This window comes from Carassius carassius, chromosome 22 (assembly GCF_963082965.1).
Source record: "Carassius carassius chromosome 22, fCarCar2.1, whole genome shotgun sequence".
Classification (NCBI taxonomy): Eukaryota; Metazoa; Chordata; class Actinopteri; order Cypriniformes; family Cyprinidae; genus Carassius; species Carassius carassius.
In genome coordinates, this window is record NC_081776.1 from 21,306,274 (window position 1) to 21,322,086 (window position 15,813).

The 15,813-nt window shown below is 48.9% G+C and overlaps 16 non-coding genes across 16 annotated transcripts; 9 read left to right on the forward strand and 7 right to left on the reverse strand.

The window, feature by feature from the left end:
* Positions 1-691: 691 nt before the first annotated feature.
* Positions 692-765, reverse strand: trnam-cau (transfer RNA methionine (anticodon CAU)). Its single transcript has one exon. It is a non-coding gene; the product is annotated as a tRNA-Met (tRNA).
* Positions 766-861: 96 nt separating this feature from the next.
* Positions 862-944, forward strand: trnal-cag (transfer RNA leucine (anticodon CAG)). Its single transcript has one exon. It is a non-coding gene; the product is annotated as a tRNA-Leu (tRNA).
* A 1,155-nt stretch (positions 945-2,099) lies between these two features.
* trnal-cag (transfer RNA leucine (anticodon CAG)) lies at positions 2,100-2,182 on the forward strand. Its single transcript has one exon. It is a non-coding gene; the product is annotated as a tRNA-Leu (tRNA).
* Positions 2,183-3,386: 1,204 nt separating this feature from the next.
* Positions 3,387-3,460, reverse strand: trnam-cau (transfer RNA methionine (anticodon CAU)). The gene has a single exon. It is a non-coding gene; the product is annotated as a tRNA-Met (tRNA).
* A 96-nt stretch (positions 3,461-3,556) lies between these two features.
* On the forward strand, positions 3,557-3,639 carry trnal-cag (transfer RNA leucine (anticodon CAG)). Its single transcript has one exon. It is a non-coding gene; the product is annotated as a tRNA-Leu (tRNA).
* A 3,051-nt stretch (positions 3,640-6,690) lies between these two features.
* trnav-cac (transfer RNA valine (anticodon CAC)) lies at positions 6,691-6,764 on the reverse strand. Its single transcript has one exon. It is a non-coding gene; the product is annotated as a tRNA-Val (tRNA).
* Positions 6,765-6,860: 96 nt separating this feature from the next.
* Positions 6,861-6,943, forward strand: trnal-cag (transfer RNA leucine (anticodon CAG)). The gene has a single exon. It is a non-coding gene; the product is annotated as a tRNA-Leu (tRNA).
* Positions 6,944-8,147: 1,204 nt separating this feature from the next.
* On the reverse strand, positions 8,148-8,221 carry trnam-cau (transfer RNA methionine (anticodon CAU)). Its single transcript has one exon. It is a non-coding gene; the product is annotated as a tRNA-Met (tRNA).
* Positions 8,222-8,317: 96 nt separating this feature from the next.
* On the forward strand, positions 8,318-8,400 carry trnal-cag (transfer RNA leucine (anticodon CAG)). The gene has a single exon. It is a non-coding gene; the product is annotated as a tRNA-Leu (tRNA).
* A 1,204-nt stretch (positions 8,401-9,604) lies between these two features.
* Positions 9,605-9,678, reverse strand: trnam-cau (transfer RNA methionine (anticodon CAU)). Its single transcript has one exon. It is a non-coding gene; the product is annotated as a tRNA-Met (tRNA).
* A 96-nt stretch (positions 9,679-9,774) lies between these two features.
* Positions 9,775-9,857, forward strand: trnal-cag (transfer RNA leucine (anticodon CAG)). Its single transcript has one exon. It is a non-coding gene; the product is annotated as a tRNA-Leu (tRNA).
* Positions 9,858-11,800: 1,943 nt separating this feature from the next.
* Positions 11,801-11,874, reverse strand: trnam-cau (transfer RNA methionine (anticodon CAU)). Its single transcript has one exon. It is a non-coding gene; the product is annotated as a tRNA-Met (tRNA).
* Positions 11,875-11,970: 96 nt separating this feature from the next.
* Positions 11,971-12,053, forward strand: trnal-cag (transfer RNA leucine (anticodon CAG)). Its single transcript has one exon. It is a non-coding gene; the product is annotated as a tRNA-Leu (tRNA).
* Positions 12,054-13,996: 1,943 nt separating this feature from the next.
* On the reverse strand, positions 13,997-14,070 carry trnam-cau (transfer RNA methionine (anticodon CAU)). Its single transcript has one exon. It is a non-coding gene; the product is annotated as a tRNA-Met (tRNA).
* Positions 14,071-14,166: 96 nt separating this feature from the next.
* trnal-cag (transfer RNA leucine (anticodon CAG)) lies at positions 14,167-14,249 on the forward strand. Its single transcript has one exon. It is a non-coding gene; the product is annotated as a tRNA-Leu (tRNA).
* A 1,155-nt stretch (positions 14,250-15,404) lies between these two features.
* Positions 15,405-15,487, forward strand: trnal-cag (transfer RNA leucine (anticodon CAG)). Its single transcript has one exon. It is a non-coding gene; the product is annotated as a tRNA-Leu (tRNA).
* Positions 15,488-15,813: the final 326 nt, after the last annotated feature.

The window sequence follows — 15,813 nt, forward strand, 5'->3', positions numbered from 1 at the left end:
CGCCAAGGGAGCATAACAGTAGCCCAGTCTGGAGAAAACAAAGAGCTTGGACAAGGAGTTGTGTGGCCTGCTCTGATTGGAAGGGTCTAATCTTCCGAACGTTGTATAAGGCAAAATTGCAGGACCGGGCCAGTGCAGCAATATGGCCTTTGAAACTTCACAAAACCTCAGGAGGATGTGGCCATGTGTTACATGAATATGAGAGGGATGCTATTACTGCCTTCATTCAGTGTTAGCCAGCATGAATACAGAATTTCCACTTCATTGTGTATAAAAGGATGGCACGGGTCTACACGCAATGTCGCTGGATGAGATTCAGGGAATTTATCTGGAACCTCACAGTTTTCCACAAAACATCATTTCACCTGCCCTGAAGAGGAGCTGTGGCCTTTTGCCCCCAGGAGACACGGGGAAACCCACACGGAAGGGGACAGAGAACCTCACTCTTTCTTTCTAAGCCACGGGTGTCAAACTCTAACCCTGGAAGGCCGGAGACCTGCAGAGTTTAGATTCAAGCCTGATTGAACACACCTGATCCCACTAATCATGGCCTTCAGGCTAATTTGAAAACTACATGCCTTGTGTGTTTGAGAAGGGTTGGAACAACACTCTACAGGGCTCGGGCCCTAAAGGAATTTAGTTTGATACCCCTGGTCTAAGCGCTCTCAGTGATTAGAAAAAAGCACCACTCTGCCACGTGTGAGGCTCGAACTCACGACCTTCAGATTATGAGACTGACGCGCTTCCTAACTGCGCCAACGAGGTTTGTGGGTTAAAGGGCGCCCAAACAGAGAAAAAGTAGCTTCTAGGTCCCTGCATTCAGGTGTGGCTCCAACAGGCCATCCCTAGCCAAGCAAGCGTGTAAGGATGGCCGAGCGGTCTAAGGCGCTGCGTTCAGGTCGCAGTCTCCCCTGGAGGCGTGGGTTCGAATCCCACTTCTGACAGATCTATCCTTTGGCTGCAGACAGAGACTTCAGTCTTCTGCTACGTTGAGCCAGCAGGGCGATAACTTTGATAAAACACAGCATTTGGCAAATGCTAGTATTCATTGGGCAGGCGTTGAAGACAAGGATGAGTTTTTAGACACTTTTTGAAAATGGTTAAAGCCTCCGCTGCTCGAATTTAGATAGGCAAGCCGATCCACCAGCTGGGAACAGTCCAGGAAAAGGTCCTTGAGAGTGATTTTGTGCCTCTTTGGGATGGCACCACGAGGCGTCGTTCACTTGCAGAACGCAAGCATAGGTCTGAACCAGCGACTTTAGGTATATTGCGGCAGAGCCAGTGGTTATCTTGTAGGCAAACATTAGTATCTTGGATCTGATGCGAACAGCTATTGGTAGCCAGTGCAAAATTATGAAGAGAGGTGTGACGTGGGCTTTCTTTGGTTCGTTGAAGACCACTCTCGCTGCTGCATCCTGGATCAGTTGCAGAGGCTTGATAGTACATGCCGGAAGACCCGCCAATTCAGTGTTAGCCAGCATGAATGCAGAATTTTCACTTCATTGTATATAAAAGGATGGCACGGGTCTACACGCAATGTCGCTGGATGAGATTCAGGGAATTTACCTGGAACCTCACAGTTTTCCACAAAACATCATTTCACCTGCCCTGAAGAGGAGCTGTGGCCTTTTGCCCCCAGGAGACACAGGGAAACCCACACGGAGGGGGACAGAGAACCTCACTCTTTCTTTCTAAGCCACGGGTGTCAAACTCAGTCCCTGGAAGGCCGGAGACCTGCAGAGTTTAGATTCAAGCCTGATTGAACACACCTGATCCAACTAATCATGGCCTTCAGGCTCATATGAAAACTACATGCCTTGTGTGTTTGAGAAGGGTTGGAACAACACTCTACAGGGCTCGGGCCCTAAAGGAATTTAGTTTGATACCCCTGGTCTAAGCGCTCTCAGTGATTAGAAAAAAGCACCACTCTGCCACTTGTGAGGCTCAAACTCACGACCTTCAGATTATGAGACTGACGCGCTTCCTAACTTGGCCAACGAGGCTTGTGGGCTAAAGGGCGCCCAAACAGAGAAAAAGTAGCTTCTAGGTCCTTGCATTCAGGTGTGGCTCCAACAGGCCATCCCTAGCCAAGCAAGGGTGTCAGGATGGCCGAGCGGTCTAAGGCGCTGCGTTCAGGTCGCAGTCTCCCCTGGAGGCGTGGGTTCGAATCCCACTTCTGACAGATCTATCCTTTGGCTGCAGACAGAGACTTCAGTCTTCTGCTATGTTGAGCCATCAGGGTGTTAACTTTGACAAAACACAGCATTTGGCAAATGCTAGTATTCACTGGGCAGGCGTTGAAGACAAGGATGAGTTTTTAGACACTTTTTGAAAATGGTTAAAGCCTCCGCTGCTCGAATTGAGATAGGCAAGCCTATCCACCAGCTGGGAACAGTCCAGGAAAAGGTCCTTTAGAGTGATTTTGTGCCTCTTTGGGATGGCACCACGAGGCGTCGTTCACTTGCAGAACGCAAGCATAGGTCTGAACCAGCGACTTTCGGTATATTGCTGCAGAGCCAGTGGTTATCTTGTAGGCAAACATCAGTATCTTGAATCTGATGCGAACAGCTATTGGTAGCCAGTGCAAAATTATGAAGAGAGGTGTGACGTGGTCTTTCTTTGGCTCGTTGAAGACCACTCTCGCTGCTGCATCCTGGATCAGTTGCAGAGGCTTGATAGTACATGCCAGAAGACCCGCCAAGGGAGCATAACAGTAGCCCAGTCTGGAGAAAACATAGAGCTTGGACAAGGAGTTGTATGGCCTGCTCTGATCGGAAGGGTCTAATCTTCCGAACGTTGTATAAGGCAAATCTGCAGGACCGGGCCAGTGCAGCAATATGGCCTTTGAAACTTCACAAAACCTCAGGAGGATGTGGCCATGTTTTACATGAATATGAAAGGGATGCTATTACTGCCTTCATTCAGTGTTAGCCAGCATGAATGGAGAATTTTCACTTCATTGTATATAAAAGGATGTCACGGGTCTACACGCAATGTCGCTGGATGAGATTCAGGGAATTTACCTGGAACCTCACAGTTTTCCACAAAACATCATTTCACCTGCCCTGAAGAGGAGCTGTGGCATTTTGCCCCCAGGAGACACAGGGAAACCCACACGGAAGGGGAGAGAGAACCTCACTCTTTCTTTCTAAGCCACGGGTGTCAAACTCTAACCCTGGAAGGCCGGAGACCTGCAGAGTTTAGATTCAAGCCTGATTGAACACACCTGATCCAACTAATCATGGCCTTCAGGCTCATTTGAAAACTACATGCCTTGTGTGTTTGAGAAGGGTTGGAACAATACTCTACAGGGCTCGGGCCCTAAAGGAATTTAGTTTGATACCCTTGGTCTAAGCACTCTCAGTGATCAGAAAAAAGCACCACTCTGCCCCGTGTGAGGCTTGAACTCACGACCTTCAGATTATGAGACTGACGCGCTTCCTAACTGCGCCAACGAGGCTTGTGGGCTAAAAGGCGCCCAAACAGAGAATAAGTAGCTTCTAGGTCCTTGCATTCAGGTGTGGCTCCAACAGGCCATCCTTAGCAAAGCAAGGGTGTCAGGATGGCCGAGCAGTCTAAGGCGCTGCGTTCAGGTCGCAGTCTCCCCTGGAGGCGTGGGTTCGAATCCCACTTCTGACAGATCTATCCTTTGGCTACAGACAGAGACTTCAGTCTTCTGCTACGTTGAGCCAACAGGGCGTTAACTTTGACAAAACACAGCATTTGGCAAATGCTAGTATTCATTGGGCAGGCGTTGAACACAAGGATGAGTTTTTAGACACTTTTTGAAAATGGTTAAAGCCTCCGCTGCTCGAATTGAGATAGGCAAGCTGATCCACCAGCTGGGAACAGTCCAGGAAAAGGTCCTTGAGAGTGATTTTGTGCCACTTTGGGATGGCACCATGAGGCGTCGTTCACTTGCAGAACGCAAGCATAGGTCTGAACCAGCGACTTTAGGTATATTGCTGTGGAGCCAGTGGTTATCTTGTAGGCAAACATCAGTATCTTGAATCTGATGCGAACAGCTATTGGTAGCCAGTGCAAAATTATGAAGAGAGGTCTGACGTGGGCTTTCTTTGGCTCGTTGAAGACCACTCTCGCTGCTGCATCCTGGATCAGTTACAGAGGCTTGATAGTATGTGCCGGAAGACCCGCCAAGGGAGCATAACAGTAGCCCAGTCTGGAGAAAACAAAGAGCTTGGACAAGGAGTTGTATGGCCTGCTCTGATCGGAAGGGTCTAATCTTCCGAACGTTGTATAAGGCAAATCTGCAGGACCGGGCCAGTGCAGCAATATGGCCTTTGAAACTTCACAAAACCTCAGGAGGATATGGCCATGTGTTACATGAATATGAAAGGGATGCTATTACTGCCTTTATTCAGTGTTAGCCAGCATGAATGCAGAATTTTCACTTCATTGTATATAAAAGGATGGCACGGGTCTACACGCAATGTCGCTGGATGAGATTCAGGGAATTTACCTGGAACCTCACAGTTTTCCACAAAACATCATTTCACCTGCCCTGAAGAGGAGCTGTGGCATTTTGCCCCCAGGAGACACAGGGAAACCCACACGGAAGGGGACAGAGAAACTCACTCTTTCTTTCTTAAACACAGGTGTCAAACTCAGTCCCTAGAACGACAAGGCGTCGTTCACTTGCAGAACGCAAGCATAGGTCTGAACCAGCGACTTTAGGTATATTGCTGCAGAGCCAGTGGTTATCTTGTAGGCAAACATCAGTATCTTGAATCTGATGCGAACAGCTATTGGTAGCCAGTGCAAAATTATGAAGAGAGGTGTGACGTGGTCTTTCTTTGGCTCGTTTAAGACCACTCTCGCTGCTGCATCCTGGATCAGTTGCAGAGGCTTGATAGTACGTGCCGGAAGACCCGCCAAGGGAGCATAACAGTAGCCCAGTCTGGAGAAAACAAAGAGCTTGGACAAGGAGTTGTGTGGCCTGCTCTGATCGGAAGAGTCTAATCTTTAGAACTTTGTATAAGGCAAATCTGCAGGACCGGGCCAGTGCAGCAATATGGCCTTTGAAACTTCACAAAACCTCAGGAGGATGTGGCCATGTGTTACATGAATATGAGAGGGATGCTATTACTGCCTTCATTCAGTGTTAGCCAGCATGAATGCAGAATTTTCACTTCATTGTATATAAAAGGATGGCACGGGTCTACACGCAATGTCGCTGGATGAGATTCAGGGAATTTACCTGGAACCTCACAGTTTTCCACAAAACATCATTTCACCTGCCCTGAAGAGGAGCTGTGGCCTTTTGCCCCCAGGAGACACAGGGAAACCCACACGGAAGGGGACAGAGAACCTCACTCTTTCTTTCTAAGCCACGGGTGTCAAACTCAGTCCCTGGAAGGCCGGAGACCTGCAGAGTTTAGATTCAAGCCTGATTGAACACACCTGATCCAACTAATCATGGCCTTCAGGCTCATTTGAAAACTACATGCCTTGTGTGTTTGAGAAGGGTTGGAACAACACTCTACAGGGCTCGGGCCCTAAAGGAATTTAGTTTGATACCCCTGGTCTAAGCACTCTCAGTGATCAGAAAAAAGCACCACGCTGCCCCGTGTGAGGCTCGAACTCAAGACAAGGATGAGTTTTTAGACACTTTTTGAAAATGGTTAAAGCCTCCGCTGCTTGAATTGAGATAGGCAAGCCGATCCACCAGCTGGGAACAGTCCAGGAAAAGGTCCTTGAGAGTGATTTTGTGCCTCTTTGGGATGGCACCACGAGGCGTCGTTCACTTGCAGAACGCAAGCATAGGTCTGAACCAGCGACTTTAGGTATATTGCTGCAGAGCCAGTGGTTATCTTGTAGGCAAACATCAGTATCTTGAATCTGATGCGAACAGCTATTGGTAGCCAGTGCAAAATTAAGAAGAGAGGTGTGACGTGGGCTTTCTTTGGCTCGTTTAAGACCACTCTCGCTGCTGCATCCTGGATCAGTTGCAGAGGCTTGATAGTACGTGCCGGAAGACCCGCCAAGGGAGCATAACAGTAGCCCAGTCTGGAGAAAACAAAGAGCTTGGACAAGGAGTTGTGTGGCCTGCTCTGATCGGAAGGGTCTAATCTTCCGAACTTTGTATAAGGCAAATCTGCAGGACCGGGCCAGTGCAGCAATATGGCCATTGAAACTTCACAAAACCTCAGGAGGATGTGGCCATGTGTTACATGAATATGAGAGGGATGCTATTACTGCCTTCATTCAGTGTTAGCCAGCATGAATGCAGTATTTTCACTTCATTGTGTACAAAAGGATGGCACGGGTCTACACGCAATGTCGCTGGATGAGATTCAGGGAATTTACCTGGAACCTCACAGTTTTCCACAAAACATCATTTCACCTTCCCTGAAGAGGAGCTGTGGCCTTTTGACCCCAGGAGACACAGGGAAACCCACACGGAAGGGGACAGAGAACCTCACTCTTTCTTTCTAAGCCACGGGTGTCAAACTCAGTCCCTGGAAGGCCGGAGACCTGCAGAGTTTAGATTCAAGCCTGATTGAACACACCTGATCCAACTAATCATGGCCTTCAGGCTCATTTGAAAACTACATGCCTTGTGTGTTTGAGAAGGGTTGGAAGAACACTCTACAGGGCTCGGGCCCTAAAGGAATTTAGTTTGATACCCCTGGTCTAAGCGCTCTCAGTGATCAGAAAAAAGCACCACTCTGCCCCGTGTGAGGCTCGAACTCACGACCTTCAGATTGTGAGACTGACGCGCTGCCTAACTGCGCCAACGAGGCTTGTGGGCTAAAGGGCGCCCAAACAGAGAATAAGTAGCTTCTAGATCCGTGCATTCAGGTGTGGCTCCAACAGGCCATCCCTAGCCAACCAAGTGTGTCAGGATGGCCGAGCGGTCTAAGGCGCTGCGTTCAGGTCGCAGTCTCCCCTGGAGGCGTGGGTTCGAATCCCACTTCTGACAGATCTATCCTTTGGCTGCAGACAGAGACTTCAGTCTTCTGCTACGTTGAGCCAGCAGGGCGTTAACTTTGACAAAACACAGCATTTGGCAAATGCTAGTATTCATTGGGCAGAAGTTGAAGACAAGGATGAGTTTTTAGACACTTTTTGAAAATGGTTAAAGCCTCCGCTGATTGAATTGAGATAGGCAAACCGATCCACCAGCTGGGAACAGTCCAGGAAAAGGTCCTTGAGAGTGATTTTGTGCCTCTTTGGGATGGCACCACGAGGCGTCGTTCACTTGCAGAACGCAAGCATAGGTCTGGACCAGCGACTTTAGGTATATTGCTGCAGAGCCAGTGGTTATCTTGTAGGCAAACATCAGTATCTTGAATCTGATGCGAACAGCTATTGGTAGCCAGTGCAAAATTATGAAGAGAGGTGTGACGTGGGCTTTCTTTGGCTAGTTTAAGACCACTCTCGCTGCTGCATCCTGGATCAGTTGCAGAGGCTTGATAGTACGTGCCGGAAGACCCGCCAAGGGAGCATAACAGTAGCCCAGTCTGGAGAAAACAAAGAGCTTGGACAAGGAGTTGTGTGGCCTGCTCTGATCGGAAGGGTCTAATCTTCCGAACTTTGTATAAGGCAAATCTGCAGGACCGGGCCAGTGCAGCAATATGGCCATTGAAACTTCACAAAACCTCAGGAGGATGTGGCCATGTGTTACATGAATATGAGAGGGATGCTATTACTGCCTTCATTCAGTGTTAGCCAGCATGAATGCAGTATTTTCACTTCATTGTGTACAAAAGGATGGCACGGGTCTACACGCAATGTCGCTGGATGAGATTCAGGGAATTTACCTGGAACCTCACAGTTTTCCACAAAACATCATTTCACCTTCCCTGAAGAGGAGCTGTGGCCTTTTGACCCCAGGAGACACAGGGAAACCCACACGGAAGGGGACAGAGAACCTCAATCTTTCTTTCTAAGCCACGGGTGTCAAACTCAGTCCCTGGAAGGCCGGAGACCTGCAGAGTTTAGATTCAAGCCTGATTGAACACACCTGATCCAGCTAATCATGGCCTTCAGGCTCATTTGAAAACTACATGCCTTGTGTGTTTGAGAAGGGTTGGAAGAACACTCTACAGGGCTCGGGCCCTAAAGGAATTTAGTTTGATACCCCTGGTCTAAGCGCTCTCAGTGATCAGAAAAAAGCACCACTCTGCCCCGTGTGAGGCTCGAACTCACGACCTTCAGATTATGAGACTGACGCGCTGCCTAACTGCGCCAACGAGGCTTGTGGGCTAAAGGGCGCCCAAATAGAGAATAAGTAGCTTCTAGATCCGTGCATTCAGGTGTGGCTCCAACAGGCCATCCCTAGCCAACCAAGTGTGTCAGGATGGCCGAGCGGTCTAAGGCGCTGTGTTCAGGTCGCAGTCTCCCCTGGAGGTGTGGGTTCGAATCCCACTTCTGACAGATCTATCCTTTGGCTGCAGACAGAGACTTCAGTCTTCTGCTACGTTGAGCCAGCAGGGTGTTAACTTTGACAAAACACAGCATTTGGCAAATGCTAGTATTCATTGGGCAAGCGTTGAAGACAAGGATGAGTTTTTAGACACTTTTTGAAAATGGTTAAAGCCTCCGCTGATTGAATTGAGATAGGCAAGCCGATCCACCAGCTGGGAACAGTCCAGGAAAAGGTCCTTGAGAGTGATTTTGTGCCTCTTTGGGATGACACCACGAGGCGTCGTTCACTTGCAGAACGCAAGCATAGGTCTGAACCAGCGACTTTAGGTATATTGCTGCAGAGCCAGTGGTTATCTTGTAGGCAAACATCAGTATCTTGAATCTGATGCGAACAGCTATTGGTAGCCAGTGCAAAATTATGAAGAGAGGTGTGACGTGGGCTTTCTTTGGCTCGTTGAAGACCACTCTCGCTGCTGCATCCTGGATCAGTTGCAGAGGCTTGATAGTAAGTGCCGGAAGACCCGCCAAGGGAGCATAACAGTAGCCCAGTCTGGAGAAAACAAAGAGCTTGGACAAGGAGTTGTGTGGCCTGCTCTGATCGGAAGGGTCTAATCTCCCGAACGTTGTATAAGGCAAATCTGCAGGACCGGGCCAGTGCAGCAATATGGCCTTTGAAACTTCACAAAACCTCAGGACGACGTGGCCATGTGTTACATGAATATGAGAGGGATTCTATTACTGCCTTCATGCAGTGTTAGCCAGCATGAATGCAGAATTTTCACTTCATTGTATATGAAAGGATGGCACGGGTCTACACGCAATGTCGCTGGATGAGATTCAGGGAATTTACCTGGAACCTCACAGTTTTCCACAAAACATCATTTTACCTGCCCTGAAGAGGAGCTGTGGCCTTTTGCCCCCAGGAGACACAGGGAAACCCACACGGAAGGGGACAGAGAACCTCACTCTTTCTTTCTAAGCCACGGGTGTCAAACTCAGTCCCTGGAAGGCCGGAGACCTGCAGAGTTTAGATTCAAGCCTGATTGAACACACCTGATCCAACTAATCATGGCCTTCAGGCTCATTTGAAAACTACATGCCTTGTGTGTTTGAGAAGGGTTGGAAGAACACTCTACAGGGCTCGGGCCCTAAAGGAATTTAGTTTGATACCCCTGGTCTAAGCGCTCTCAGTGATCAGAAAAAAGCACCACTCTGCCCCGTGTGAGGCTCGAACTCACGACCTTCAGATTATGAGACTGACGCGCTGCCTAACTGCGCCAACGAGGCTTGTGGGCTAAAGGATGCCCAAACAGAGAATAAGTAGCTTCTAGATCCGTGCATTCAGGTGTGGCTGCAACAGGCCATCCCTAGCCAACCAAGTGTGTCAGGATGGCCGAGCGGTCTAAGGCGCTGCGTTCAGGTCGCAGTCTTCCCTGGAGGCGTGGGTTCGAATCCCAATTCTGACAGATCTATCCTTTGGCTGCAGACAGAGACTTCAGTCTTCTGCTACGTTGAGCCAGCAGGGCATTAACTTTGACAAAACACAGCATTTGGCAAATGCTAGTATTCATTGGGCAGAAGTTGAAGACAAGGATGAGTTTTTAGACACTTTTTGAAAATGGTTAAAGCCTCCGCTGATTGAATTGAGATAGGCAAGCCGATCCACCAGCTGGGAACAGTCCAGGAAAAGGTCCTTGAGAGTGATTTTGTGCCTCTTTGGGATGGCACCACGAGGCGTCGTTCACTTGCAGAACGCAAGCATAGGTCTGAACCAGCGACTTTAGGTATATTGCTGCAGAGCCAGTGGTTATCTTGTAGGCAAACATCAGTATCTTGAATCTGATGCGAACAGCTATTGGTAGCCAGTGCAAAATTATGAAGAGAGGTGTGACGTGGGCTTTCTTTGGCTCGTTGAAGACCACTCTCGCTGCTGCATCCTGGATCAGTTACAGAGGCTTGATAGTATGTGCCGGAAGACCCGCCAAGGGAGCATAACCGTAGCCCAGTCTGGAGAAAACAAAGAGCTTGGACAAGGAGTTGTATGGCCTGCTCTGATCGGAAGGGTCTAATCTTCCGAACGTTGTATAAGGCAAATCTGCAGGACCGGGCCAGTGCAGCAATATGGCCTTTGAAACTTCACAAAACCTCAGGAGGATGTGGCCATATGTTACATGAATATGAAAGGGATGCTATTACTGCCTTTTTTCAGTGTTAGCCAGCATGAATGGAGAGTTTTCACTTCATTGTATATAAAAGGATGTCATGGGTCTACACGCAATGTCGCTGGATGAGATTCAGGGAATTTACCTGGAATCTCACAGTTTTCCACAAAACATCATTTCACCTGCCCTGAAGAGGAGCTGTGGCATTTTGCCCCCAGGAGACACAGGGAAACCCACACGGAAGGGGACAGAGAACCTCACTCTTTCTTTCTTAGCCACGGGTGTCAAACTCAGTCCCTAGAACGACGAGGCGTTGTTCACTTGCAGAACGCAAGCATAGGTCTGAACCAGCGACTTTAGGTATATTGCTGCAGAGCCAGTGGTTATCTTGTAGGCAAACATCAGTATCTTGAATCTGATGCGACAAAGCTATTGGTATCCAGTGCAAAATTATGAAGAGAGGTGTGACGTGGGCTTTCTTTGGCTCGTTGAAGACCACTCTCGCTGCTGCATCCTGGATCAGTTGCAGAGGCTTGATAGTACGTGCCGGAAGACCCGCCAAGGGAGCATAACAGTAGCCCAGTCTGGAGAAAACAAAGAGCTTGGACAAGGAGTTGTGTGGCCTGCTCTGATCGGAAGGGTCTAATCTTCCGAACGTTGTATAAGGCAAAATTGCAGGACCGGGCCAGTGCAGCAATATGGCCTTTGAAACTTCACAAAACCTCAGGAGGATGTGGCCATGTGTTACATGAATATGAGAGGGATGCTATTACTGCCTTCATTCAGTGTTAGCCAGCATGAATACAGAATTTCCACTTCATTGTATATAAAAGGATGGCACGGGTCTACACGCAATGTCGCTGGATGAGATTCAGGGAATTTACCTGGAACCTCACAGTTTTCCACAAAACATCATTTCACCTGCCCTGAAGAGGAGCTGTGGCCTTTTGCCCCCAGGAGACACAGGGAAACCCACACGGAAGGGGACAGAGAACCTCACTCTTTCTTTCTAAGCCACGGGTGTCAAACTCAGTCCCTGGAAGGCCGGAGACCTGCAGAGTTTAGATTCAAGCCTGATTGAACACACCTGATCCAACTAATCATGGCCTTCAGGCTCATTTGAAAACTACATGCCTTGTGTGTTTGAGAAGGGTTGGAAGAACACTCTACAGGGCTCGGGCCCTAAAGGAATTTAGTTTGATACCCCTGGTCTAAGCGCTCTCAGTGATCAGAAAAAAGCACCACTCTGCCCCGTGTGAGGCTCGAACTCACGACCTTCAGATTATGAGACTGACGCGCTGCCTAACTGCGCCAACGAGGCTTGTGGGCTAAAGGATGCCCAAACAGAGAATAAGTAGCTTCTAGATCCGTGCATTCAGGTGTGGCTGCAACAGGCCATCCCTAGCCAACCAAGTGTGTCAGGATGGCCGAGCGGTCTAAGGCGCTGCGTTCAGGTCGCAGTCTTCCCTGGAGGCGTGGGTTCGAATCCCAATTCTGACAGATCTATCCTTTGGCTGCAGACAGAGACTTCAGTCTTCTGCTACGTTGAGCCAGCAGGGCGTTAACTTTGACAAAACACAGCATTTGGCAAATGCTAGTATTCATTGGGCAGAAGTTGAAGACAAGGATGAGTTTTTAGACACTTTTTGAAAATGGTTAAAGCCTCCGCTGATTGAATTGAGATAGGCAAGCCGATCCACCAGCTGGGAACAGTCCAGGAAAAGGTCCTTGAGAGTGATTTTGTGCCTCTTTGGGATGGCACCACGAGGCGTCGTTCACTTGCAGAACGCAAGCATAGGTCTGAACCAGCGACTTTAGGTATATTGCTGCAGAGCCAGTGGTTATCTTGTAGGCAAACATCAGTATCTTGAATCTGATGCGAACAGCTATTGGTAGCCAGTGCAAAATTATGAAGAGAGGTGTGACGTGGGCTTTCTTTGGCTCGTTGAAGACCACTCTCGCTGCTGCATCCTGGATCAGTTACAGAGGCTTGATAGTATGTGCCGGAAGACCCGCCAAGGGAGCATAACCGTAGCCCAGTCTGGAGAAAACAAAGAGCTTGGACAAGGAGTTGTATGGCCTGCTCTGATCGGAAGGGTCTAATCTTCCGAACGTTGTATAAGGCAAATCTGCAGGACCGGGCCAGTGCAGCAATATGGCCTTTGAAACTTCACAAAACCTCAGGAGGATGTGGCCATGTGTTACATGAATATGAAAGGGATGCTATTACTGCCTTTTTTCAGTGTTAGCCAGCATGAATGGAGAGTTTTCACTTCATTGTATATAAAAGGATGTCATGGGTCTACACGCAATGTCGCTGGATGAGATTCAGGGAATTTACCTGGAATCTCACAGTTTTCCACAAAACATCATTTCACCTGCCCTGAAGAGGAGCTGTGGCATTTTGCCCCCAGGAGACACAGGGAAACCCACACGGAAGGGGACAGAGAACCTCACTCTTTCTTTCTTAGCCACGGGTGTCAAACTCAGTCCCTAGAACGACGAGGCGTTGTTCACTTGCAGAACGCAAGCATAGGTCTGAACCAGCGACTTTAGGTATATTGCTGCAGAGCCAGTGGTTATCTTGTAGGCAAACATCAGTATCTTGAATCTGATGCGACAAAGCTATTGGTATCCAGTGCAAAATTATGAAGAGAGGTGTGACGTGGGCTTTCTTTGGCTCGTTGAAGACCACTCTCGCTGCTGCATCCTGGATCAGTTGCAGAGGCTTGATAGTACGTGCCGGAAGACCCGCCAAGGGAGCATAACAGTAGCCCAGTCTGGAGAAAACAAAGAGCTTGGACAAGGAGTTGTGTGGCCTGCTCTGATCGGAAGGGTCTAATCTTCCGAACGTTGTATAAGGCAAAATTGCAGGACCGGGCCAGTGCAGCAATATGGCCTTTGAAACTTCACAAAACCTCAGGAGGATGTGGCCATGTGTTACATGAATATGAGAGGGATGCTATTACTGCCTTCATTCAGTGTTAGCCAGCATGAATACAGAATTTCCACTTCATTGTGTATAAAAGGATGGCACGGGTCTACACGCAATGTCGCTGGATGAGATTCAGGGAATTTATCTGGAACCTCACAGTTTTCCACAAAACATCATTTCACCTGCCCTGAAGAGGAGCTGTGGCCTTTTGCCCCCAGGAGACACGGGGAAACCCACACGGAAGGGGACAGAGAACCTCACTCTTTCTTTCTAAGCCACGGGTGTCAAACTCTAACCCTGGAAGGCCGGAGACCTGCAGAGTTTAGATTCAAGCCTGATTGAACACACCTGATCCCACTAATCATGGCCTTCAGGCTAATTTGAAAACTACATGCCTTGTGTGTTTGAGAAGGGTTGGAACAACACTCTACAGGGCTCGGGCCCTAAAGGAATTTAGTTTGATACCCCTGGTCTAAGCGCTCTCAGTGATTAGAAAAAAGCACCACTCTGCCACGTGTGAGGCTCGAACTCACGACCTTCAGATTATGAGACTGACGCGCTTCCTAACTGCGCCAACGAGGTTTGTGGGTTAAAGGGCGCCCAAACAGAGAAAAAGTAGCTTCTAGGTCCCTGCATTCAGGTGTGGCTCCAACAGGCCATCCCTAGCCAAGCAAGCGTGTAAGGATGGCCGAGCGGTCTAAGGCGCTGCGTTCAGGTCGCAGTCTCCCCTGGAGGCGTGGGTTCGAATCCCACTTCTGACAGATCTATCCTTTGGCTGCAGACAGAGACTTCAGTCTTCTGCTACGTTGAGCCAGCAGGGCGATAACTTTGATAAAACACAGCATTTGGCAAATGCTAGTATTCATTGGGCAGGCGTTGAAGACAAGGATGAGTTTTTAGACACTTTTTGAAAATGGTTAAAGCCTCCGCTGCTCGAATTTAGATAGGCAAGCCGATCCACCAGCTGGGAACAGTCCAGGAAAAGGTCCTTGAGAGTGATTTTGTGCCTCTTTGGGATGGCACCACGAGGCGTCGTTCACTTGCAGAACGCAAGCATAGGTCTGAACCAGCGACTTTAGGTATATTGCGGCAGAGCCAGTGGTTATCTTGTAGGCAAACATTAGTATCTTGAATCTGATGCGAACAGCTATTGGTAGCCAGTGCAAAATTATGAAGAGAGGTGTGACGTGGGCTTTCTTTGGTTCGTTGAAGACCACTCTCGCTGCTGCATCCTGGATCAGTTGCAGAGGCTTGATAGTACATGCCGGAAGACCCGCCAATTCAGTGTTAGCCAGCATGAATGCAGAATTTTCACTTCATTGTATATAAAAGGATGGCACGGGTCTACACGCAATGTCGCTGGATGAGATTCAGGGAATTTACCTGGAACCTCACAGTTTTCCACAAAACATCATTTCACCTGCCCTGAAGAGGAGCTGTGGCCTTTTGCCCCCAGGAGACACAGGGAAACCCACACGGAGGGGGACAGAGAACCTCACTCTTTCTTTCTAAGCCACGGGTGTCAAACTCAGTCCCTGGAAGGCCGGAGACCTGCAGAGTTTAGATTCAAGCCTGATTGAACACACCTGATCCAACTAATCATGGCCTTCAGGCTCATATGAAAACTACATGCCTTGTGTGTTTGAGAAGGGTTGGAACAACACTCTACAGGGCTCGGGCCCTAAAGGAATTTAGTTTGATACCCCTGGTCTAAGCGCTCTCAGTGATTAGAAAAAAGCACCACTCTGCCACTTGTGAGGCTCAAACTCACGACCTTCAGATTATGAGACTGACGCGCTTCCTAACTTGGCCAACGAGGCTTGTGGGCTAAAGGGCGCCCAAACAGAGAAAAAGTAGCTTCTAGGTCCTTGCATTCAGGTGTGGCTCCAACAGGCCATCCCTAGCCAAGCAAGGGTGTCAGGATGGCCGAGCGGTCTAAGGCGCTGCGTTCAGGTCGCAGTCTCCCCTGGAGGCGTGGGTTCGAATCCCACTTCTGACAGATCTATCCTTTGGCTGCAGACAGAGACTTCAGTCTTCTGCTATGTTGAGCCATCAGGGTGTTAACTTTGACAAAACACAGCATTTGGCAAATGCTAGTATTCACTGGGCAGGCGTTGAAGACAAGGATGAGTTTTTAGACACTTTTTGAAAATGGTTAAAGCCTCCGCTGCTCGAATTGAGATAGGCAAGCCTATCCACCAGCTGGGAACAGTCCAGGAAAAGGTCCTTTAGAGTGATTTTGTGCCTCTTTGGGATGGCACCACGAGGCGTCGTTCACTTGCAGAACGCAAGCATAGGTCTGAACCAGCGACTTTCGGTATATTG